Source organism: Copidosoma floridanum, unplaced genomic scaffold, assembly GCF_036245765.1.
Source record: "Copidosoma floridanum isolate Cflo_tuat_1 unplaced genomic scaffold, Cflo_Japanese_pri ptg000027l, whole genome shotgun sequence".
Lineage (NCBI taxonomy): Eukaryota > Metazoa > Arthropoda > Insecta > Hymenoptera > Encyrtidae > Copidosoma > Copidosoma floridanum.
The window spans coordinates 2,434,606-2,460,711 of NW_028321904.1; the positions used below are offsets into that span (position 1 = coordinate 2,434,606).

Consider the following 26,106-nt stretch of genomic DNA (forward strand, 5'->3'; position numbering starts at 1 on the left):
CAGGCGTGGATGGCCTGCTACAGGTGTAAAGGGCCTGCAGCTCAAGCAGGTGACGTAGACTGACTGATGGAGCAGGCGTAGATGGCCTGCTACAGGTATAGAGGGCCTGCAGCTTAAGCAGGTGACGTAGGATTGATTAGCTGGTGGGGCAGGCGTGGCCTGCCTGCAGCAATTGTAGCAATGGTCAGCTATTACTTTACCGTAGGTGGTGAAATGACGTACTAGAAAGAAAGAACTAAGTCACAAAATGGCTGATATACAGGCTGTGAGAGAGCTGCACTCCATGTGTGTGTGTACATGTGAGTACAACACCAACGTAAACTAAGGAGAATCGTCAATCAAAAGATGGCGGATATAATGGCTATGAGAGAGCCACGCTCTACATGTGTGTGTACGTATGAGTACAGCACCTACAAAAGTAAAGAGAGTCGTCAATCAAAAGATGGCAGATATAATGGCTATGAGAGAGCCGCGCTCTACATGTGTATGTACGTATGAGTACAGCACCTACGAAAGTAAAGAGAATCGTCGATCAAAATATGGTGGATATAATAGCTATGAGAGAGCCGTGTGCTCTACGTGTGTATGTATGTATGAGTACAGCACCTACAAAAGTAAAGAAAATCGTTGATCCAAAGATGGTGGATATCATGGCTATGAGAGAGCCGCGCTCTACATGTGTGTATACGTATGAGTACAGCACTTACGAAAAGTAAAGTGAACCACGTATTTAACTTATAGCAAACACTAAATTAAGGTGTTGTCACAATGGCTAAAGGCTGTTGCGCGTGCCACGCGCTATCAATGGTGCGTAACGACACTATACACTTTACTTTCTAATGAGCACAACTTTAACAAGACGACCTCGATGTCGCCTTGCCGTTTGCATGGTCTTTGAGACTTTCAATGTGTCGGACAGAGCGACTTGGCAGTGATACTAAACGCACTAGACCGTTACACCACGTGGCACACTACTTACGTTACTACTCGATTCAGTCCCTGTTCGAGTGCCAAGTAATGTCTAGTATCGGAGCGGAAGTGTGCTTCTATGTGAACTAAATTGGACTGATTTTGTATTTAACACTTTTAAATGTATTTATTGAATAGGAGCACCAAATAATTATTTTTTAAACAAACACTTCACTTTTCTGAGGTAAAGATTCGGAACAATCGAAACAAGAAGTAATAGGAGTAATTGAGTTATAAAGATCGGCAGTAAATTGATCGTCAAAGTGTGCGTATAAAACTTTGAAAAGAGGCGTATGTGTGTGCTCGTGCAAAGGTGCGTGCACCTTGCTCAACGACCGAGTACGAACTGGCTATTACATCGCGCAGCTACATCTAAAGAGCAAGCCGCTGCTTACTTTACACAGCTATTGACTAACTAAAGAGACGTGGCGCATTGCGGTTGGTTGTCTTGAAACTTGGCGTACTAGTGACTCATTGGTAGATTTAATTAAGCGCGTAAACTTAAATCTTAGGACCTCAATATTGAACACCTTGTCTTGGAAAGATTACATTTCCACGGACTCACAGTAACCGTTGATAAATGTGTTTTCGTATTATTGGAGTTAACGCACCCGGGACATCAAATTACGATTAAAGAAAGGAAGGCCCTACCTAAGCATGTCAAGAAATTTTGCAACTTACTAGTACCGTAGACTTGGAAGCAATTGCTGTCTTTCTTTGGCACAAGTGGGTGGCTTCAGCAATATATTTCTCATTATTTCGAGATCACAGCACCTCTTACGGATTTCATTAGCAAAAAACGGGTTAATGCATAGATACTAGAAGCTTAATAGGCCATGAATCAACTCTAGAACCTTTGAAGCCCCTTTAATTGGCTGGACCTTATGATAATTGGCCTTATGTTTTACAGATTGATGCCAGCGCTTCTAGGATAGGGGCTGTCATATACCATATCAGACGCAACTCACAGCAGAGCATTATCAGTTATGCTGGTGCCAAGCTGAACCCCTGTCAAGTCCAATACCACAGTAATGAATTTGAATGCTTAGCAATGGTTTAGTATATAAAGAAGTAACAACCTTTTCTGAAGGATCGACTATTTACTTCGTTTACTGACGACAAAGGCTTCACCTAGCTAGAAACTACTGAGGAGACTCGAGAAAAGTTAAACCGATGGTCTATCCTACTTCAGCAATACAACCCTACCATTAAATACTGTCCTGGTCGAGAAAGCCAGCTGGCTGACTTACTCTCTCATAATCTAATGAAAGGAGATTCCAATAACCTGGATAACGTTGACCAAATATTACCTTTAATAAATTCTCACGAGGTCCAGCTACACCTGTATGTTGCGTTATCAAGATTATTTTTTTATTGGATGAAATCAAAGACAAGTTTACTAGACCATTCCGAACCAATTTAAAGGAATTAGGTGTAGTCTCAGTACAGCTACCTGGAGGTACTGATGGGGCATAATAATGCTACAACTTTCATCCACGAAAATAAAGAGAATTCTAGTGAAAACAAAAAATATATACATATATATGTATAAAGAAGCTAAACCGTACAATAAAGTGTGTGTCGTTAGCTAATATATGTGTCGTATGTATACTACAGATGGGACAGTGTGTCGTGACCAATAGTTCAAAATAATTCGCAAGCTACTGTAGAGATTCTTCGAATTCTTAAAACGAATTTTCAGAATATCAATATACCAGTACTTTTATTAAAACATGAAGAATTACACTGCCTAACTATTTGACCTGGCGTTATCAATGTAGCCTTAGCCCTGCTGGTGCAGGTTCAGCAGTTGCTGCTCGGTATAATGCTTAGGCGGTAAGGATGGGATCTAAGGGAATGGGCCTACCATTTTTACACAAATGCTGGAATGTTAGATCCAATTAGCAGGCATTGGCACTAGGACAAGCGGTATAAAATAGAGCAATGCTACGGTGCAAGCTCACTTCTTTTGGTCACTGTTTCGAGCGCCCTGTCGTGGCCAAGCGGTCTAACCAAACGCGCATTTTTTTTTCTTATTGAAGAATCGTGGAGGGGATAAACCAAGTATGTGACTACGGATTCACGCGAAAAATGAACTTATGTGACTTCGGATTATATCGTCCGAAATATGAATAGCTGAGATGGCTAGGGCTTATGGCTCCAGTGACATAATTTGGCAATTTGGGGTTCAATTCCAATTGCTGTCAGAATTTTTTTGATATAATTTAGTATTCTGTTTTAATTTCTTATTGTGATTTTCGCTTTAATTTATGAATATTGTCAATACTTTTTTTTAGGCACGTCAGAAAAGTTTTATTTTTAATACTGCCTGTATTAAATAATTCGTTACCTTAATAGTTATCGTTTACAAGGCTATTTTATAATTTTATAATACTAAGCAAATGATTTTTAAGGTTATGAACAAAATTCAAGCGATTTTAATTTTTCAAAAAATTATAAATATCCAGTTTTTCGACAGAAAATAGCCAAAGGCCCAAAAATTAGCTTTCGTTTTGATAATATTAGTAACAATTAATACCAGTAAATTTCTACAATAGTGTTTTTTTTCAATTTAAAAAAATGGGTGCTTAATATTTTCATGCTGCTAGCACAGAGATATGAAATTATATCAAATTCTACAATTTAAATTGCACTTGAGTTTTGGCAACCTTTTGATATACATTATATTTACCAAAAATTAATCTAATTGTTTGCATGTGATAAAATTGATCAACAAAATACAAGGCACTTAAATCTTTTTTGTTTAACTATCGTTGTTTTATATATATAGAAGTATATTGCGTTGTTTACTGATAAGTTACCAAATTTTTTATAAAAATCGGGTATACTTTAAGATTTAGTTGAGAGATTTAACCATGCAAGATCTTAAATTTTTTTTTACTTTCACTTACAGTGGCTTTAATAAATGCATGCAAACTCTGTACATACGTTTTGTTCTTTTATAAAATATTCGTTTTTATTTCGCGCACCCCCTTTACTCACACCTCTTCAGGTTATGGGCCCAGCACGCTTCCACTGCGCGTGATCTCTTCTTTATTTTTTATGTGTGGGTGAGTGTGATAAAAGGGAGGATGGCGGACAGGGCTGAGACAGTAAAGGATGGACAAGAGAGTCTGATCGAGGAAGCGGCCGAGAGCGTGACCCCCGGTGACCAGGCCATGTCCGTTGTCGACCAGGCGTTGTTGACGCCAGTTGAGGATAGGGAAGCAACTCTGGACGCTGGAACCGAGATCAGCGGTAGGTCAATACTTTGTTCTTTCGAGTAATGCCTAGGTTGGATGCCACGACGTCAGGTAACAAAAGGGATTTCTTGTGCATTTCGAGAAATGCATGGGGTATCAAGAAACACGTGACGTCAGTAGCGTGACACGCACATGCAAGAGCAGGGCGGATCGAGAGGGGGACAACAGATTGCGGCTAAAGAAAGAGTTCAGTCTCTCTCTCTCCCTCTTGTGTTGACGCGAGGCTTTTTGACTGAATATATATTACGAGGCCGCTTATGTTTTACTTTCGTGTATCCTCGCGTTTCTTGTTCTTGTTGCCTTGGCTGTTGCGTGCGCGTTACAATATAAATGTCTGAACTAGGAAAGTTTGAACGTGTGTCGGCAGAAAATCATATATGTCCTTTTCCGGTGCTTTTAATTAATTGAACTCTAGGCAATAAATATTCAAGGCGGTTTTCAGATTAAGTCAGAAAAGGCTGATATTTTAAAATGTTTACATTTCCTTTTGGACGAGCAAACTATCGATGCTCTGTAGAGAATATGTCGGAGAATTTTATCCCAAGTCAAGTCAGAGGCACGACAACAAGCTGTCATCTTGTTGGTGGATAAAAGGAGAATAATGGCATGTGTCGGCCGAAGGGATATTCCCACCAAAGGTGTGTAGACGAAATTACTTTTCGTGTGACTTGCACAGTCACGTTTAACTTCTGTTCGGTCACGCGTGGCTGTGTGAGTGCCTAGCGTGCAATCATGCTTTGTGTTCAAGCACGAGAACACGCTTCGGGCCACGTTGACTAGATTCGGCTTGCGTTCGGTCGATTTCTAGTTGACTCCCTGAAAACAATGTCCGTCTTTTATTTTAGATCACCTGATCGGTGACGATTACAAATACATCGTTAAATTTATTTGTAAAAAGTGAGGCAAAATGACGTTGCCGAAAAATTTATTCAGGGAAGACGGGGAAAGCGAGGAACCTGCTCGTGATAAGCCCAGGTTATTTGAAAAGTCGGTCGATGTGTTTAAAATGTCAGATGAGAAAAATCCGAAATGTCAGAAGTCCGAAACTTTAATGAGATAAATGTAGACAGTGAAAATCTTTGGCAGAAATTAGGCGGGAATAAGTCTGTACACGAAGCAGCCCCCTCTTCCCCGTCGCGCACACCGGAAAATACCCGACTTAAAGTAAAGAAAGTGCAAACCATTAAGAACAAATATGAATGAATAAACGTCAGCAAAACAAAACTGCACATCGCAGATAAACAGAAAAATAAAAATTTTTCAGAAAACACCATGCTGGCTAGGTTTGACTCTATGATGGCCGCGATTGGCCGGATGATCGAAAGGCAGCCGAAAGCAAACGAGGAGGCAAGGGAGGCAGAAAAAGAATGCGCAAAGAAGGCAGAGGAAGGAAGGCAGGAGGTTGAGAGAACAAGGAAGAAGATAATTCTGGTCCTGCGCAATTTCGACCAGAGGTTGTCCCGGTTGGGCGAACGGGTGAACAGGGTCAAGCCATCCGAGGCCCAATCGTCAACCGGGGCACCCCTGCAGTCATCAACTACTCGCAACGACAGAACACAGGTAAGTCTAGAAGACAAATTAAAAACGTTTCTAAATGACACAAGAAATCAAAATTTATCCAAAGGCAGCGCGGAACTTCTCGTGACAACCATTAATCAAATACATAAATTTGGCCGTGATACTTAACACATGTACAATTATCATCTGTCTGAAGATATGAAGTTCGAAGTTTTCCTCAATAAATTTAAGTCTGAACTCCGGTCTAAAGGATAACTATATGTCATTGATCCTTCAATTAAAAATACGGAATTTATTAACGAAGACATTATCAAAGAAGATAAATTATAAGTCAAAAAATATTTTATTAAGTAGAGTAACGAAAAAATATCATTTAAGAACTTTTCGTCTGCAAGATCCGGTTGCGACATTAAAAAGTCTGAAAGAACTTAAGAAGGGGAGAACGCCCCTTACAACGGCCGCGATTCGTAAAAAGTTGCATGAAACTAAATTTTACAAAGGGAAAGAATCGGTTGCCAAAGTCATATAAAAATTTAAGGAATTGGTCAGAAATTATGAGATTATAAGTACGTCTGGTCCCTTTTCTGAAGAAGAAAAGCGAGATGCCTTTTATACTGCTGTAGTCAGAGTGGTACCTAGCGTGCAGGTGTCAGACCTTACGCTTAAAATGCAAAGCAGAGATAAAAAGTGAATGACATATGAAAATCTCATGTCGTACATGTTAAAGGTTGAGTCAGAAGGCCTGGCAGAAGCCACTGGAGGTCGCTCCACGAGGGCAGCTTTGACTGAATCTTGGCCCCAGGACCGCCTCCACTGCTTTAACTGTGATGACTGGGACTATATGGCTGACAAGTGTCCGAAGGCAGGTTCCGGACTCAGGAAGTACTACACGTGTGGCACGTTCGTGCATGACATCCCAGCTCACAAGAGATGCAGCCTGAAATGTGGTGGGCAAAATAAGCCTGATTTATGGGATTTTAAAAGGCAGGGCCATGGAAGTCAGGGAAATCGAGGTGGCCGTGGCAGTGGCCGAGGCCGCTCTAATTCCCGAAATTTTGGGCAGAAAATGGACTCCAGCAACATCAGAAACGAAAAAAATTACAAAAGGCAGAAAGTTTCTGACCAGGGCTGGGAGACGAAGGAAAAACAAAATACTTCAGAGTAAAATAAAGGTGAGTCTCTGACGTTAATCGAGCCCCCCAATACTCTGTTTTTAAACTCTGTAGGTTGCGTAAATAATTTTCAGAATCGGATAGAGAAAATAAGATTAAATTTGTCGCTGATTCGGGAGCGACTAATTACTTTGCAAAGTCAGAAAAATTCTTTACAAATATTGACCGAAACAAAATTGGTAAAATAAAATGTGCAAACTCAGACTCATCCACCAACTTGGAAACGGAGGGAGTGGAAAATTTGCTGCTTCAAAATTGCAATAACGACGTTGAGTTAAAGGGAGTGGTGTGTGCTCGCGACTTGATCGAGAATTTATTTTCGCTACGCAAATTTGCTGATATGGGCTTGTCGATCTATTTAGAAAACAAGAAGATTAGTATTTTCAATCCCTATATTGAAAATGTATAAATATCGGGAATATATCAAAAACCCTATTGGATGGTTTAATTTGTGAAGTCGGACAACAAAAGAATAAAAGTTTTGATGGCTGAGTTAAAAGCACACACTTTTCCTGAAAATTCAACTGCAGATATAAAATTAAATAATAAGTTAAAAAATTCAGAGATCTCAGTTGGTAAGTTAAATATTGACAGTTTTAAAGATGAATTTTTAATAAATGAATAAAAAATTTCATGAAATCAGAAGAGTCCTGACGGAAGAAATAAAAGACATTCAGAGTCCGTTTAGCGAAAATTATAAAAAATTTAAAGATAACAACGGGGCCATGCTGTGGCATGTCAAACTGGGCCATGCTTCGTTAGGGTATTTAAGGGAACTGCAGAAAAACTATCTGGAAGTAAAAAGTCTGAAAGAAGCCGTATTTGATGATGTGATTAAGACTTGTGATGTGTGTTTAAGAACAAAATCCCAACAACTGCCTTGCCCTTCCGTACGCAAACGGGCATCCCAACCCGTGCAAATAATTTATTCAGATACAATGGGAATTATCAGTCCGCCCTCTTACCTAAAATGATACAGATTTATTTCGGTATTTATTGATGATTATTCCAAGTTTGCAATTGCTTACCCGATGAAAAACAAAAGTGATACGGTCGAATTTTTAGATAATTTTGTTAAAAGCTGTAGGAATTTTCTCGGGTTTGAAGCTAAAGTGTGTTATCTACGGTCTGATCATATTACCGAATACATGGGAGGCTCCGTGCGAGAAATTTTAAACGACCTTGGAGCTGAACTCCAACTAAGTTGTCTGGATACCCCTGAACATAATGGTACATCAGAAAGGCTGAACAAAACAATTTAAATGAAAGTCCGAGCTCTGATATGTGATTTGGGACACCCGGAAAACATGTGGGACTTGGCACTAAACGCCGCTGTATTTGCATACACTCGTACTCCGCATCGCTTAAATAACATGGAAATCCCTTTAATGAAGCTGGTTTCGAATAAAAAGACAGACCTGAGTCAGATGAAAAGATTTGGCAGCATCGCATTTTCGAGAGATCAGAGAAACATCAAAACTAAATTCCAAGCAAAAGAGAAACGAGTAGTTATGGTAGAATACACGCCGACAGGGTATCGTCTGCTTCGTCCAGACAAAGGAAAGTTTTATGAAAGTCGGGACGTCAGATTCAACGAGCGTTTTGTGTATGGAGACGTTTTTGGTAAAAATTTAATTAAAAACTGGGAAAATGTGACTGTAGATATTAATTTAGACGAGTGGTTTTTAAATTCGAAAAGCAAAGAGAAGAGACAGTGTCATCGGAGGAAGCGCCCCTGGTGGTACAACGAAAAAGAAAAAGGCCGAAAAGACTGATAGAAGCAATAAAGGCCAACTTGGTCCAAGAAAATCGTGTAAAAGACGTCAGCTTTGCGGGCTTAGCTCTCGGGGAAGAAGTAACAAACGACCTAATTTTTAAGAATAGTGATAGTGAAACGTCAGAAGATAATACTATTTTTGCGGAAGATATGGTTGACCACTCTTTGCTGGCAGAAATAAAAAAAGATCCAGCTTCATATAAAGAAGCAATAAAGACTGTTGATGAAGAAGGCTGGATTCAAGCCATCCAATAAGAGCTTGACTCAATGGCAAAGAATCAAGTCTGGAAGTTGGTAAACAGACCTGCAGGACTGGTAAATGGTAAACGTCCGAATATCATCGATTCCTGATGGGTTCTTAAGAAAAAGGTTGATGCTCAAGGATGTGAGAAACACAAAGCACAGCTGGTAATACGGGGTTTTAACAATAAAAATGAGTATGATCTTACGGAGACTTACGCCTCGCGTCAAGACTGACCTTAATAAGAACTGCTTTGGCTGTAATCAATAAACTAAATTTTGATTCATGTCAGCTTCATGTTAAAATGGAATTTTCAAATGGTACTCTTGACGATGAGATATATATGGAGTTACCAGAAGGATTGATTAGTTCCGATCTGGAAAAACAGAGCAAGGTATGCAAGCTTCAGAGAGCCCTCTATGGCCCTAAAGTCAGTCCGAAAAAATGGCATGAAAGATTCTCGGAGGCTTCAACGAAAATAGGTCTAAGATTTTGCATCTTGGAACCTTGCCTGTTTACTTGGCATAAGGTAGATGAAATTCTGATGTTGGTTCTCTATGTTGATGACATGCTTATAGCAAGTTATGATACTGGAAAATTGAAGTCTGTGAAGGAAAGACTGCAAAGTGAGTTTGAAATGACTGACCTAAGAAAAGTCAAATCGTTTTTAGGTATTGAAGTCAGAAAAGACAGAGAAAACCAAGTTTTAACTCTAATTCAGATTAATTACATAAATAAGATACTTAAAAATTTTGGGTTTGATGATTCTAAGCCAGTGAAAACTCCTATGGTCACAGGTCATGTGTTAATTTAACAAAAAAATCAAAGAAAGCAATCAGGAAGCCAGATTGACTTGAATGAGTCCAGATCGACTGAAAGCGTTCCTTACCGGGAGGCTGTTATGAGCTTACTATATGCTGCCAATACTGTACGTCCAGATATAAGCTATGCAGTAAATGTGCTGAGCAGGTATCAAATAAGTCCGACTAACGAAGACTGGAATATGGTTAAAAGAGTCTTTTGGTATCTGGCAGGGACCAAATCTTATGGTCTAAGATATTGTGGAAGGCAGCAAGGGCTGGAGGCATTCTCCGATGCCAGTTTTTGCAACTGTAAAGGGTCTCCAACCACAAGTGGTTACGTGATTAAAATTTTTGGAGACTTAATGGCATGGAGAACTCACAAACAAACGTATGTGTCTTTGTCAACATGTCAGGCAGAGTATGTGTCACTGAGTGAAGCATATAGAGAACTGATGGCAGTTAATAGTTCGATTAAAATCATACTGAATAATACTTTGTGTCCGGCAGATCTATGGTGCGACAATAAGGCAGCTGAGCAAAATGCTAAAATTATAGGCCGTGGTAAATTAAGACATATGACAGAAATTCACAAGCATTGTGTTCAAGAATGTTTAAATTATGGTAGAGTAAACATCAGATGGCTGAATACTAAGGAACAGATGGCCGATGTATTCACAAAACCTTTACCGGTCGAGCTCCATTAAAAATTTACTAGCAGAATCGCGAACAGCTTCTGCGACTCTGACTGGTAACTAATAAGTTGTCTCTGTTTCAGATAAGCTATAAAGGAGCCATGAACCGACTCATAGACTACTTCGGGGCATTCCTAGAGCCGTTGAGCCGAGTCAAGAACACATATTTATTTAATTATTTAATTATTTTTTTTGAAAAAAAAACAACAATTGTTCTTTGTATCTATTTTGAATTATAATTTTTGTTTAATATACTTAGCTATCTTAAGTCAGGAGGAAGTGTTGGCATGTACGACTTTTTCATAGGCAGTATATATAGTGTGTAAGACAGCGCCACAGGCAAGGTGATACTTGCGGGCCCTATAGTCAGTACAGTGTAAGCTACCGTGCCCTCTACACCTCTCGTCAGCTCTCAATATTGTCTTTGTCAGTTGTGTCAGTAGTGAGTCTGTAAACAGTATCAAGTCAGTTGTGTGTTACGTCGATTGGCAGTTAAATTAAAAAAACGTTTTGTTTTTTTATAAAATACTCGTTTTTATTTTGCGCACCCCCGTTACTCACTCCTCTTCATTAAATAATAGTTTTATTTTAATAGTATAAATATTATGCTTTTCTCAACAGATTTAACTTGTCTAACGTTTTAGCTTCTATGTAGTATAAAACGCTTATTTAAATATTTTCGTGATTTTTTTTACTGCTGAGGAAGCAGTAAGATGTTTCTCGGTAGCGATTTGAAAAATTAGATAATTGTGTAAGTTCTTTCGAAATTCGGCACTGTAAATTTGCTTATTGGTAACATTGTACCTTCTAATACAAGCAATAATGTAAAAAAATAAGCTTACATTTTTTTTTTATATAGAAATTTTTAAAAGAAATTAAAAATTTGATTAACAAGTAGTTAATGTGGCAGTCTTTACGTAGTTATAACTATAAAATACTAAATCAATAATTAATAATTCAAACTATAATTACTAGGTTACACAAGGTGCTCACTTCATCATTATTAAACTGATAAAGCAGTTACTGATAACAGTAGTCCTAATTAAGGTAACGTGGAGTGCTTTCTGGCGCATAATGACATAAATAAAGCAATAATTTGTATTGATTAAGTAGATCGTAAATACTTCGTCTCATTTGGTATTAAGCTTTTCTATTATTGATAAATATTTTTATAATTATTCAACAACGTGGCCAGTAAGTGACCTATGTTACATAGACATTGATCATGAAGTTATTAAGTAATGCTTAATTAATTTACGCACATATTTATACATACTTTTATTGCCAACTTGAAGTTAAAGGAAAAAAAATTCACTCAAAGAGACCCTTTTTTTCCTATTGATTCGAAAAAGCTCTTTCATGTCTTTTACTCTTAAAGGATTCTTTTTTGCACTGACCCACTGATATTATTCAGCGATTTAAGAAATTTTAAGACGTGAAAAAAAAATTGAACCACATCCTAACTTATTAATCAAAAGCGGGCCTTACTTTAAATAGACAAATTTGTAGTGCAAAATCTTCCAAAAATCCACTCAGTTTTCTGACACTCTTAAAAGATTTCGTTAAATATTTTAGTATTTTTTCTGCAGCAAGGCAATAACTTAACAATATTAAATTATGTTGAGTAGCAAATTAAAAGTTCTAGTCATTTATTGCAATCTAACGTTTTTTGTAATCAAACAATCGTATAAGATATTTAGGAAAAAACTAAACTACATTCATTTTTTTAGCTACAGTTAGTATTAAAATGTACATGTATAAATTACAACCTCAGATGTGTTAAACATGCCGATGGAATCATAATATTTATTACATTAAAGTAAAATCATCTTATTAAAAAAAACTCTTATGGAATGTGTCAAAATATAAAACGTGGTTTTTTCTTACTGTATAAAATAGAACATTGTTAAGAATTTAATTAGAATTACAAATTAGGGAATTGTTCTATCAATCTTATCAAAATACTATATTTCAATGCATCAATCCAAAGAAAAAAATTGTTTTATTGTTAAAAATAAACTGTATAACGTATGGAGAGGCTTAATGAAATATAATTGTTTCATTCATCCCTAAGTAAAATTAATGTATGTATTAGAATATTTTTTCATCTGAATAATGCAACAATCTGCTTAAAAAAATCAAAAAATTGTTAAAAGATGCGACAACCTTAAAACGCTATGACGATTGTTTTTTGTAAGCCATCGTAAAAATATGAAAAAGTAATTCTTCTGAGTTCTGAATCATTGACATCGGTCAAAAAATCTGAGATCACACACACGCGAGCATACGAATACGCAAACAAAGATTTATATGATCTACCAAGTATTAACTCAGTTTTTAATGTTACTATCATTCAAATTATTACCATTAAGAATATGAAGTAGCCTTGAAAACTATAACTATTAACGTAAAAAATTATTTACTAGAATCAGTATGGAAATTACAATTTTTTAGACGTGCCCAAAAAAAAGTTTTGACAATATTCATAAGCTAAAACAAAAGTTACAATAAGAAACTAAACAAAATACTAAATTATATTTAAAAAAAAAAAAAAAAAACAAATCTGACGGCAATCGGAATGGAACCTTAAATTGCTAAAATATGTCACTGGAGGCATAAGCCCTAGCCATTTTAGCTATTCAAACTTCAGACGTTATATAATCCGAAGTCACATGTGTTCATTGATACTGTCTGGAGTTTGGCCTACAGTTCATAGCGATTATAATAAGTAAAAATAAAAATTTATATTTTAAGTGCTTATTGTCATACTGTCAACCTCAAAAAATATTTTAAGCTAAATATTTTTTCAACGTACATTCCTTAATACATAGTACGATACAAAAGTCCAAAGTATAGGAAAAACTAAAAAATAAATGCCTTGAAAGTCTGAGCTTACAATTGTGTAAGCATTTATTCGTATGATCCAATTTTCGAAAAATATTATGGTTAGCCTCTCCTAAACTTTTATATATCATAGAGAATTGTAAAATTAAAGAACATATTCTTTACTTTATCAATATCAGATGTCAATTTTTATTTTGTTTATTGCCCCTTAATTTCTAAGACCTTATTTAAGAAGTTAGCGTAGCGAGATAGACTCGTCGCTTGCTTTCGCTGTAATATATTCGGTCATATAGTTATATAGCTGTAGTTAGCATTTTCATGCTCCTTTCCTCTCTCCGTAGGCACATATTTATTGTACTTCCCCACGCGTTACCAAAGTATGTGCCTACCTGCCCATTTCCGTGCGAATCCGTAGGCACACACTCGGTATATCCCCTCCATGCTTCTCAAATAGAAAAAAAATATGTGCGCTTGGTTTGACCGCTTGGCCATGACGGGGCCCTTGAAACAGTGGCTAAAAGTGAGCTCACGCCATAGCATTGCATTCAGCAATCTCTCTACTAATCTCTGAATTACACCTCAACACTTTTCAACAAGACTTTCGCGTCGGTAACTGAAGTCAGAGGGTAAACATGTGTTTTCATTAAAATGGAGGTGAGAGGACTTTTTCTTTTTTTCTGTGACTATGGCTTCTTCTAGTGTTTGTAACTGTGGCTAAGAACTTGCAGTTTACAGGATACTCTTATAATTATTATTATAATGTCAATACTTTCATATTATTAAGCTGCAATTTCTCCAAGACTTAAGAGGTATACAGAGATGTAGCTAAGACTAAAAGGTCAGTAAACATTTTTAACAAAAGTTTTATTATGTATTAACTTATTGTTAAAATTGTAAAACGGAAATTTGTTAACTTCAAGGTTTGGAAAGGAAGGAGTCTTTACTAATAGATTTGTCTTGGAACCTGATAACCAAAACTTGTATAGTATTTTAGGATTACAAAATAATTTTCGTTCTAGTGATAAGGAATTATTAAAGTTACTGTCAAAAATTAGAAAAGATGACATAGAAATATTTAACGTTCTCAAGTCCTGGATAACAGATGAAGTCTGCACCACAATATTTAGTAATTAAAGCAACTGTTTCGGTAAGAACGTAATACTTTCTTCACACAATGAATACACTTTTTTTTAAATAGAGATATATAGAGATGTTGATGAATCAAATGATTACATTCGTATAAATTTTTCTATAGAAATGTTTATTAATAATTGTAAAGGCTTGCCACCTTATAAACATAAATTGAAAATAGGTACAATGGTACTGTTAATTTAAAATTTAAGCTTATCAGTCAGATTATGTAACGGTAGACAATTGCGGATCATTAAAGTGTTAAAGTACAATGTAGAAGGTGAAAGAGTTACGGAAGAAAAAATTTGTAATAAACTTTTTTTTCCAAGAATTACATTAATTACTACAAATACTTTATAATTACCTTCTATTTTGTAAAGAAAACCATTACTATTAGTAGTAGCATTTACTATAACTATAAACAAGTCTCAAGGTCAAAGTTTTAATGATGTGGGATTATTCTTAAAAAAATCTTTATTTTTTCATGGTTAATTGTACGTAGCTTTATGGAGATGCAAAAGTGAAAATCAAATTTTTGTTTAATTTGATAGAGAAAAAATTTTAGAAATTAGAAATAAAGTTTAGAAAGACACTTTGAATTATCAGTCATGATGTAGGTAGCAATAACAACATTATTTAAATATTTTTATTTGTATGAACAAAATTTATTACTTACTTAAACATACAGGCTTTATATATTGACTTATAAAATGAGTAATCTTAATGCCAAACTTCCACTGTTTCTATTTATAATAAGATAAATGTAATTCAAATTTATGTACGTATTGGTATTGTTTACTTATGTATGAAATAATATAGTACATACACATAAAAATCTTACACATAGTTTGTCATAATTGCTAACAAATAAAACGCTTAGCGCACTGAAAACCTTATACTTACAAATAAATCGAAATACAATCGACATTAATTGGTTTCTGGTCGTACTAAGTTGTATAAATGGAATGGTTATTAGTTATGCGTGTGCATGAAGTCCTTCTATTTGCTTCTTGGGCAATGTGGAAAAATAAAAGAAAAACATTTTTGTAAGAAGAAAAATAGGTTTCTATTACTTAACATTCCTTACAAATGAACATTTTTACAGTACAAAAATATGTTTGACACAAATTCTTATGATAAATTAAATAATAATTTTATTGAAAGACTTTACATACGTAAAACATAAATAAATGAATAATCTTTCAACTTCTTATATAAATGGTTTTATATGGTAACACGTTGCTTAGAATATCCATACAGTTAACTATATAAAATAATAGTTAACTTTACGATTGAATACATAATAATAATGACGCTCTGTGCAACGACCCCCTATAAATTAATTATGAATTTAAATTTTTTCTTGACGATAAGATGAATCATGATGATAAGACAGCTCTGCCTTAGAGTAATTTAATAATCAACCAGATTAAATATAATAGATTAATCTGCGGGGGGTCTGTGGAGGTCTGCAGGGGCACGTAAGGAGTTTTGGGAAGAGCTGAAATGTGCCAAAAGAAGGGAGAAAATGACGCGTTCTTACTTCATTCTGTAAGGGGTGAATGGAGTCTGTGGTAGTGGCTGGGGGAAGGGGTTGTGTAAAATGCTCCACCGAGATAACTATGTAATATAGAAAGATATATAGTTAAGAGGCACTAAATAAAGTAGTATAAATGTGAGTATGCATAAAATCGTGGACCTTTGTCAAGTGAAAATGGATGAATTAATGATCGCAAACATTTATATCGAGAGTGACTTAGTACTGATAAGGCCTTACTACTGTCTACTAATTGAGAAAAAGAGACAAATGTACTGGTTACAGGCTCTTCTTTACTGTCGTAAATAACCACCCAACTGCCCACCAACGGCACCAACTGCAGTAGTGAAAAGGAATTCCAGCAGAAGGGCCTCTCTACGTCTAATGTCTCTAGCAGAGAGTGCTTAGTGCAGCTCGATTTTAACTGCTTACCAACACTTTTGAGAATAACTCTGGCCACCCTGGACTCCCTTTCTATTCAAAGTCACCTACCTCCCAAGGCAGGTTTTAACAAAGCTTAAGCGTTTTCTTTAGAACGGCAGTTCAGGTATAACCAACAGCTTGTAATTATTATTCATCATAACTGCTATGGAATGTAGGACAAGCTTTAGAGGTTACATATAAATATATGTTACTCCGTAATACGTACCTTATGTTGTTTGAATAAATTAGATGGTTTAGGCTTAAACCACTGCAGAAGTTGTTTTGCAATCTTTGGTTCGAGTCCAACTTTCAACAGGTCTCATTTTATTGCTTTTTTTTGAAGTTATACTTCTATAAGCATGTTATTCATGGGGATAAATCAACGGTCTTAGATTTTGACCTTGATGAAAAGTGGGACGGAAGTAAATTTTGCTTAATTGTCCCCCTTCGCTCCACCCCTCATGACGTACTTCCGGTTTCCTCGACACCACATGATGCCATATCCCATCGCTATGCTACATATTTCGAATTATATACTGAATTAATTTTTTTTTTTTTTTCTAATCAACTCTAAAAAAAAAACAACAGTTTTCGAGGAGATTTAAACCTCCGATCTCATACTTTCTGGCTACGGCCCCTACCTACTCTGCTATGAGCAGGCCCAACATTGAGAAACCAATTACTTCATGTTATCTTACAGTTTGTAACTTTTTTTTTATAGAAATTCTTATTCAATGTACATCAACATATTTGTTTTAATGATAAATTAAATAAATAAACAATTTACTTCATAAAATAATGTTTTTTAAAAATGTTTTTGAAAAAAATGGCAATTAGTATAAATTAGCAGAGCCCCCTTGCAATTCATTAACAAATATTTATTCCTACATTTTTAATTAGTTGCTTTTGCAATAAATAAATAATTTTCTATACAATTATTTTACATTTTTTAAAACTTTGGAAAATTACAAAAAAATTTTTTGGACTGTACAAATACAATAACCAATTATCATTGTATTTTATTCTTCAAGGTTCATAGAAATGACAGGAACGCTAGTGTGTACAATGAAGCTAGCAATTCTTTTTCTTACGTGGATGTACTCATTTACATGCTTTCTTGCACACCTCATCCCCTCTTTCTAAATCTATTTAAGATTCAGCTCGTGGGTCTATTTGAAAACTCGATTGATTTTTCTAAAAGTAATCTTTTGTACCCAAAAAATTGGGAGATTGATACAAATCATATAAATGCCATTTGATGTAATTTTTTTATACGGTTACGTGTTAAATATCTATTTTTTTTAATGTATCATGTATAAAATAATTGTGAAGTCAAACGAGCTGCAATTTTTCTGGATATTTTTCATGGTCTTTCAACTATACTACATGATGGCTCTTCTTGACTTTCTATGTACGATTATTTCTTAGGTATTAAATATTGACGAGAAATAAGTTTGAGATCGTACGTAATAGATGTGAGCGTGACATTACAGATGTAATCAGCGTTGGCAGTAGAATGTTGTTCTAAAATCACAGGAAGATTAGATGAAAGTGCACAGTCTTGAACTGGCCAGCCTATACATTATTCTTATCGTATTGTACTGTAATATATTGTTTATAATCATTAACTCATTAAATATTGATTGAAATCACACCCAATCAATGTACGTATGCTCATTCCCATGATAATTTCACTACCTTCGTACACAACATTGTTCCATAGTAGGCATTTTTATACTTAAAATTATATTATGTGCCACGTAATTTTATAGAAGTATAACTTCATACTTGGGTATCCAAGCACCTACTGTCCGCTGATTTTTGAAGACATTTATAATTATCTTTTAATTCCTTCTGTTGATGTTTCATTGAAACTTATTTGTGTTGAACACAATTTTTCCTGATATTTCAAAATAAATATTTTTTTAAATACTGATTCTATTTAATAACTTGATTTGTTGATACCTCTTGTTTGGAAGGCCATTTCATAATTGTATAGTAATAATGTTGTTTTTATAAATATAAATATAATTTATACATTTTAAAAATTGCCTCAAATTATTGACACATAATTTGAGAGAAAAACTATCAGGAGGCACAAAAAACTGGCCTTTGTGATAATTTTGTATAATATACTAATTACCAGATGAGTGGAACATATATATCCAACTGTATATAAATACTATCACCATTGTCTTGTTCCAGGACACACTAAATGGAATACCGTAGTGTCTGTTCGTAAGTAATGTAAAACATTTTTTGTTAAAAACTTTAGATCTATTCTTGAAATTTCCTAGCATAAAAAATTTTTGATAAAAATATTTTATTCGGAATCCAGATAGTTTATTTAGTCAAATAATGAGCTGTAAGAAGAATGAAAAAATGTAATGATTCTGAAAAGGACAGTGCCTTCATTACGTTAAAAAATAGTTATTGGCCCTTTAAAGCTGTTGGAAGTCCTGTAGCTTGACCTTACTATTTTTTATTGCCACAATAAATATAAATACGTATTATTATACCTATTTGAAAATCTAGAAGATTTAAGTAATTACTGTCAGGGTTATAATGGAAAACAGATCCCTCTCATACTGGATTCTTTATTTTTCCATTCTTACGTTCCTTTTTTAACCTCATCAAAAGTTCTGAGTCACTTTTCTGATGCCAAAAATTGTACGCATTTTAAGTTTTTCTTACAATTCACCCTCTTGAGACTATAGGCATGGTTGAAACTTTTGCGCGCCTTAAAGATAACTTTTCATCAACCTTGTTAGATTGTGATATATTCGTTGGAAAGTTAGTTCGATGTCTGATGGTTCTTAAAAGCGTTGATGAGCTGAGCTCTTTTTTGACTCAAGTTTCTAGCAAACGTGACTGCCTTACAATCTTATTGTGATCTTCTCTGGCTTGTTACTGTAGCACCACACTGATTAGGAAGAAGATAACAACGTCTGAAGCGTTGGAGCTAATTGTAGGTACCTTTCCCAACGTCTTCTAGTATTTCGCTGGAGACGTTGGTGCCTAAAGCCCTTTTTTTTGCAGAGCTCAATTATTTTAATGATCAAAGATAGGTAGATTGGTTCGTGATACTAGCCCGTTGGAGACTGTACCGTTTGCTCAAGCTTACATCTCCTTTATAGCTATTAAGTTTACCCAGCGCAGACCTAGGAAAAAATCAGTGACTTTTCATTAAATGCTTTGAGTCAAGAGCGTAATGTAGGACCGTTGGTTCCCAGGATTCCCAGCCTTGTAACGAACAACTCTGCTCGTGACAGCTGCCAGTTAATGACTGACTTGTTTCATTAGTGATAGGCTTTATATAGTCTTTTAGTTTATAAATCATTGCTAGAAATGGTAGTAAAAATGTTTTTGTTCGAAAGGTAGTTTAACCTTAGGGGAGCCGTAATGAAACCGGTGAGATTGATGGTTAAGTAGGGAACGTGAGTTCTCACAATGCCCTTGTAAAGGACCAGTGGCGATACTTCCACTCATTATTTATTATTATTCTTAGTGATGCATAGCTAGCTATAGGTAGCTTGACTCTTACCTTTAGAGCCTTTAAGTATGGAGGTCGTGCTGGAGGGAGGTACGTCAATGGCCGAAGAAAATCTGGCATTCGGAGCGACCCAACTCCCTTAAGGCATAATAGCCTGTCAAATCTGAGCTTTGAATGTTGTACCCGTACTGTAGTAGAACAACCTTCTTAGTTTTATCTCGTTTCTACACAAAAAACTAAGCAGTATAATATTACAAAAATCTTGAATATGTCTAGTTTTTAAAGTGAAGCTTTTTATAGTACGTTTGAGATCTCAGCTTGGGGAGTGACTTTATAAAAACTGACAGTATATATTCCTATTCGGGGAACGTGTCTCTAATAATGAAATATGAGAATTCATCTCTTTGTTATACAACATATTTAATTTAAAAAATTATGGTTTTTGCATATTTTATTCATCTTTATAAATTAACAAGAAAAGTTCTTTTATACATACGACAATCAATCAGTTTTGAAGATGCTTCCACAAATAGGGACAAAGTTAAACATAACCTATTCTTAGAACTGTACATATGATAGTACCACACTCCAACGAGTAATTTATACAATTCTTGTTAGCAAATAAACGTTAAAATTATTTTTGTTAAATGCCAAAGTGTTATTCAACGTGAAAAAACTTTAATTCTCGTCAAATATTGTACTGAACTTATGTTTTTAAAAAAGTTTCATACATAGGAACATAATTCTGAAGCGATAGGTACAAACTTTTAAAATAATGTATACTTTTGTCTTATAATATAAGTCTTTGGTCATCCACCTTACTAAAGGTCTGCTATTTGCTGTTTGCAGTGATCTGAAACAGCGCCATTTGTACAGGAAGAAGGAGGCAATGCTGTATAACACGATTACACAGCCTGTTATGAGCTGCAAACTTTATTAATTGTTTTTTGTAGTTTCAATGCATTTTTAATACTTAAAGTCTGGATTTTTAGTGTTAAGAATTTCTATTGAGCAGAAAATAATATTTTGCTACATTATTTTTTTATTTACTTCTTTTAACTATGAAGTAATAGTTGTTATCTGTCTAAAACAAATTGTTAACACTAAAAACCAATACTTTAAGTATCGAAAATGCATTAAGGAGGTTCTTGCGTCTTACTTATATCCATTCGAAATACATCAGTCTAATGGATCATTAAGTAGCAGATGACAACGCATTTTTTTAAATGCATTTACTATATAGGGACTCTTGCAGCTACTTACTTCAAACGCAAATATTTTGTTTTTTTCTACGACAACCTACATTTACTGGAGAAAATCTAAAATATCACGAATTTTTCTTCAGAGTATTTATATTTTTGTTAAAAGAACACGCTGTTACAGTTGCATTATAACACATATATTATGTCTCGAAGCACGACTCCATAAGAGTAATGTAACGTTGAGATAGAATGACCCATGTGTATGTGTATGTCTGCAGTCATTATTGATACAATCAATGTCAGATAATGCTTCGTTGCCACATATATATAAGGCAGTTTTGCTTTTGTCAGGGGTCCCAAGACCCTTTACGCTTGGTTAATTTCTTAACTTTGTCAACTGACAATTTATTTGATAGAATTTAATGACCGTATAAGTAATCAAAATAATTTTCTTGAATTCTAATGAAAAAAAGTATTCAAACGTAACCTTCTATTTTTCATAAAAAGTGAATTTTATGGGTCTGCTTACACTTTTTAGCACACACATGAGTGTCTTGAATCACCACCAATAGAAAGAAAATTTCTGGTACAATACAGTTTTTATCTTAACTTAGTACATGGCAATGATGGGTAGGCTCGAAAAATACAATAATAAGTTTTTTTATGCATTATTTTTCAGTAATAAAAGTTTTAATCAAGACATTTCTACGTGGTCAATAAAATATATAAAACTACTTATGCTAACTCTTAGGTAAATTCTTTGTTCTATCTGAATTAGAGTTTTGGAATAGTTCATCTGACCAGGTATCAGTGTAACTCCTCAGATTTTGTTAAAACCCATTTTATTATTTAGTTTAGTAGTGCTTACAGCATGTATCGGATTAGTCCAAAACTAAGTGCATCAGTGCTATTACACTTTATAGTCATTAAATAACGATCTGTATCATTAGAGACATTAATATTATAGTATAGTTTATTTATATGCTTACAAATATGAATATATGTGAAACCTTTAAAATTCTTATTGGTTTTAAAAAAATTTAAAGTAATAGTCATGTATCAACCGATTTATATCTTTTTTAATTCTTGATAAGTAAAAGTGTAACAGAGTTTCTAAGATTGTCTGTTAAGGGTTCGACAAGTTAAACACTTTACATTTTTTACAATTAATATAAATAGGTTGAGAGTGTTATTTGTTTACTGTATGTAAGCTTTTCTTGTAATTCAAAAAAAATAATAAGAGGTCTAAAAGCATTCAATGATAAGGTATGAAAGCATGATCTACATTGACAACATGTTCTTACATAAGACTACGTGACACTGAAAGATTGAAGACAAAAAACTGTTTTCACTGCGTATTGGATTAAATGTGTGTATTTATAAATTCATGTCAGTGGATCCTTTAACTAACATGTGTATCTGTGTACGTTTGTATTTGGAATGTTTACAACAGCATTTTAAAACGATTAAAAATAACTATTTTGGTTTAACTAAGTCACTCTAAGTGTATATTGTACTTTTACGTTCTTGTTTTACTATCCATAACTTAGTATATCAGTTGGATTCACACACTTACTTTATACTGTAAGTTAGTTAATTACTTAAAAAACCTTTTTTTATTCAATTCTGAACTAATCTTGTTATTCTAAGCTTGCTAGGTGCAATGTCTGCATTTTTTAAAGGATCAAAAGGCCTGATAAATATAACATAAATTTGAATGTTTCAGATAAACTTTTATACTCATAGAAGTGTCTCTAAATACTCCCAAGTATTATAAATAACATTCTATTTTGTACTGAAAATGTAGACAATTTTAGAAAAAGTAAGTAACTTTTTGCTTGTAGGTTGGGTGCAAAGAAGTTTAATACTGTTGTATTATGAAAAATTTAAATGTGTAGTAAGAAATTAAATAAGCACAATTAGCATATGAATGATGATTGTAGACAAGTTAACACAGATTTATACGTTAAAATAAGTAATTTTTCCAAAACTTTTTATAAGTCTTAGTACAAGCTGCAATCTCTTTTGCAATCACATTATTAATACTAAGTAGAAACTAATATTTACATTATTTGTTATAGAAAAATATCGTAAAAAAAGAAACTAATCGTATAACAGAAGCAAAATTTTGACTTTTTTTTACTAAGATATTTTTACAACAGTAAACTAAAACAGACTGTTATTCATTGTAACAAAATATTTATTGCACTTCAATACTTTTTACATAAAAGGCATTAATTTTTTTGCAGTTGACTAATACAGCTCACAACAGAGCTGCAAAGCAAACAGTTGTCAGCAAGTGCAGTCATAATATACTTTACATAAGGTTTAGTTATATGTACACTAAGGAAAGTGGTGTTCTAAACAGTATTGTAACTATAGTAAAAATTACTTTATTTTTTTTTAAGGCTGAGACATACTTGCCATATTATGAAAATTACTATGCAACATCGTAAAACCAGATTATATTTAAACTTGCTATTCAACAAAGTAAGTTTACTTTGTCCAGAAATAATTTTTATACTCAAGACAGGAAAAAATGTATACTCATACTTTGCATACGCAGGGAATATGTAACTAACAGAAGATTAAAATATAGTTTTTATTCATATGGATACCTTTTTTTCTTTACATTATAGATGTAAATGCGTTTTAAGAAAATTTTTGAGTTTCGAAAAGATCTGCTCTGACTGGGAATAAAACCTTCATCCATGGGCTTCCGAATCAGGCTTCGTAACCACTGGGCCACGGTATACTATGTTCAAATTAGCACTGACAAAAAACATGGAATGTGTACTGTTTATTGAAATCACAATAAAGTTAAAAATCAGAGGGTTCCTCGTAGACCACTATATTGATAGTAAAAATTATAATATCACAATTTTTATTGTTTTACACATAGTATGGTACGTAAAATTTTTCATGGGACTGCTATATAATAGTAATTATTGAAGATATAGGAAAAATTACTGTAAACATTATAATTTGTGTCATTAGGTGAGTATGTCTTAGCTGTCTCAAAAAACATAGTAGTTCTTAGTATAGTCATAACTCTTTTATTAACATTTCTTTTATCCGTAAATTTTCATTGATATAGCTAATAAGCATATTGAATGTGTTAACGAAATAGCTTTACTAGTAAGATCGAAGTGCTTTTAAACACTTCGTGTGTTTTCGTTCACATACGCTAAGTAAGACTGTATTATAGAGAAACATGAAAAAGGTGTTTAAATAAAGTGTCTAAAATAATAAGAAAAAAAAGAAATGCATGCTGTACAAAATACAACCAACGTAAGGCAAGCACTTAAGATATAGAATAAATGTTAATATAAGTATAAATTAAATTTTTTTATTTTTTATTATAGTTCTCTACGTCCGGCTCCTTTGATAAGGGCTCTACTATGGGCACTTAGCACTTGGGGAAGGGACAAGGAAGGGGATAGGAGGCCTCCCGTTATTGGGAGGGGGGTAGGGGGAAATTAGGCAATTTTTGCTGCGAGAAGGTTGCCTAAACCCTCCTCGAGGAGCATTGCGTGGTAGAAAAGCACATGTAAAAAATCACAGAGGTACTTGCCCGAAAAAGTCGCACTGGCCGGAAATCGAACCACGGTCTCCCGCGTGCCGATCAACAACCTAGCCGACTGAGCCACCGCACGCTCATAAATATAAATATAATTATATGGTTTTCTGTATTAAAGAGTATCCTCCTCACCCATAAGAATAAAAAATGCTTCATTTTCTTTGGGTTTGTACCTAATAATAGCGTTTCTGATTGGCAGTCTGTAGGTAATTAAAATATCTTCCTTTCTTTATATGTTGACGTTGATTGCATTGAATTAAAACGATTTGTATTTAACAATACGCAATTTTAATGAAAAAAACAAAACAATCAGTGCACATTCTTAACACATGTAGGAGTTAGTCAAGCCTGAATTTAGTTAAATTATTGAAGAATTTAAGGCAAAAAGTATAAAACCAGCTGTTGGAATGAGAACATGTGATCTCATTTTTCATTCGTCTTCTGCATGTTTAAATAAAACTTGCCAAAGTTAAGTTTCATTTATTTTTGGAAAGTAAAACTGTGTCAAACTGAGCAACTTTAGATATTTTTCAGTCGCTTCATTGGTTCATGAAAAATAAATTAATCTTACAAGCACCTATCACATAGTAATCCATGTCATTCACTAGTGGCTTTATCCAACACTCAAATATTGATTAATAATAAGCACCTATCATTAAATATTACAAAATGCTTTCAGAACACTTTATTTATTAAAAAAAAAATAATAAAAAATGAATAAAGTGCCTATTACTGGATACTCAAGTACTTACTGGCCACTGTATTAAATAGTAGGATTTTAATTTATCATAAAAGGGCTTTTCATAAGGTAACCCAGAGCACTGTATTAAAAACGAGAATCTGGATAAATAACACAAGCGACTTTTACCAGCTAACCTAGGATGCTTATTGGCCACTTTATTAAATACTGAAATTTTAATTATTAACACAAGTGCCTATCACCAGTTCACCTAGTACTTTAACTAGCTATTCTATTGAATATGGGAATGTTATGCAATAATACAAGCCTTTATTACCAGGTGACTCAGGGCTCTCACTGGCAATTCTATTGAATACGACAATGTTTGATAAAAATACGAGTACCAGCAATCATCAGATGACCCCAGAAGCTTACTGGCCACAGTGTTTAATACTCAAGTATTAATTTATCACACAAGTGCCTACCACGCTACTACCCGGGGAGCTTACTGGCAGTTCTATTAAAGACTTGAATGTTTATAATTAACACAAGCGCATATTACTATGCAACCCAAGACGCTTTCTGGCTGCTCGTTTGAATAGAAAAATGTTAATTAATGAAACAGTTGCTTATCACCAGATACTACACTTCACTTACTGGCCAAGTTATAACGTAAACTGAGGCTTACACCAACCAACTAAAGATTTGCGAGACTTTACGCTAACCACTGAGCTACGACCGCCACCAAAAGTAGCTGTATTAATCGCATTCTTAGTTGCACT

General features: G+C 34.3%; 1 pseudogene across 2 annotated transcripts in view; it reads left to right on the forward strand.

Moving 5' to 3' along the window:
• The first annotated feature begins 22,470 nt into the window (after positions 1 to 22,470).
• LOC106645560 (ATP-binding cassette sub-family G member 1 pseudogene) overlaps positions 22,471 to 26,106 on the forward strand; it is a 51,602-nt pseudogene continuing 47,966 nt past the window's right edge. For both annotated transcript variants that reach the window (XR_016293303.1, XR_016293302.1), the window contains exon 1: positions 22,471 to 22,649. The product of XR_016293303.1 is annotated as an ATP-binding cassette sub-family G member 1 pseudogene, transcript variant X3 (transcript). The remainder of the gene's footprint in view (positions 22,650 to 26,106) is intronic.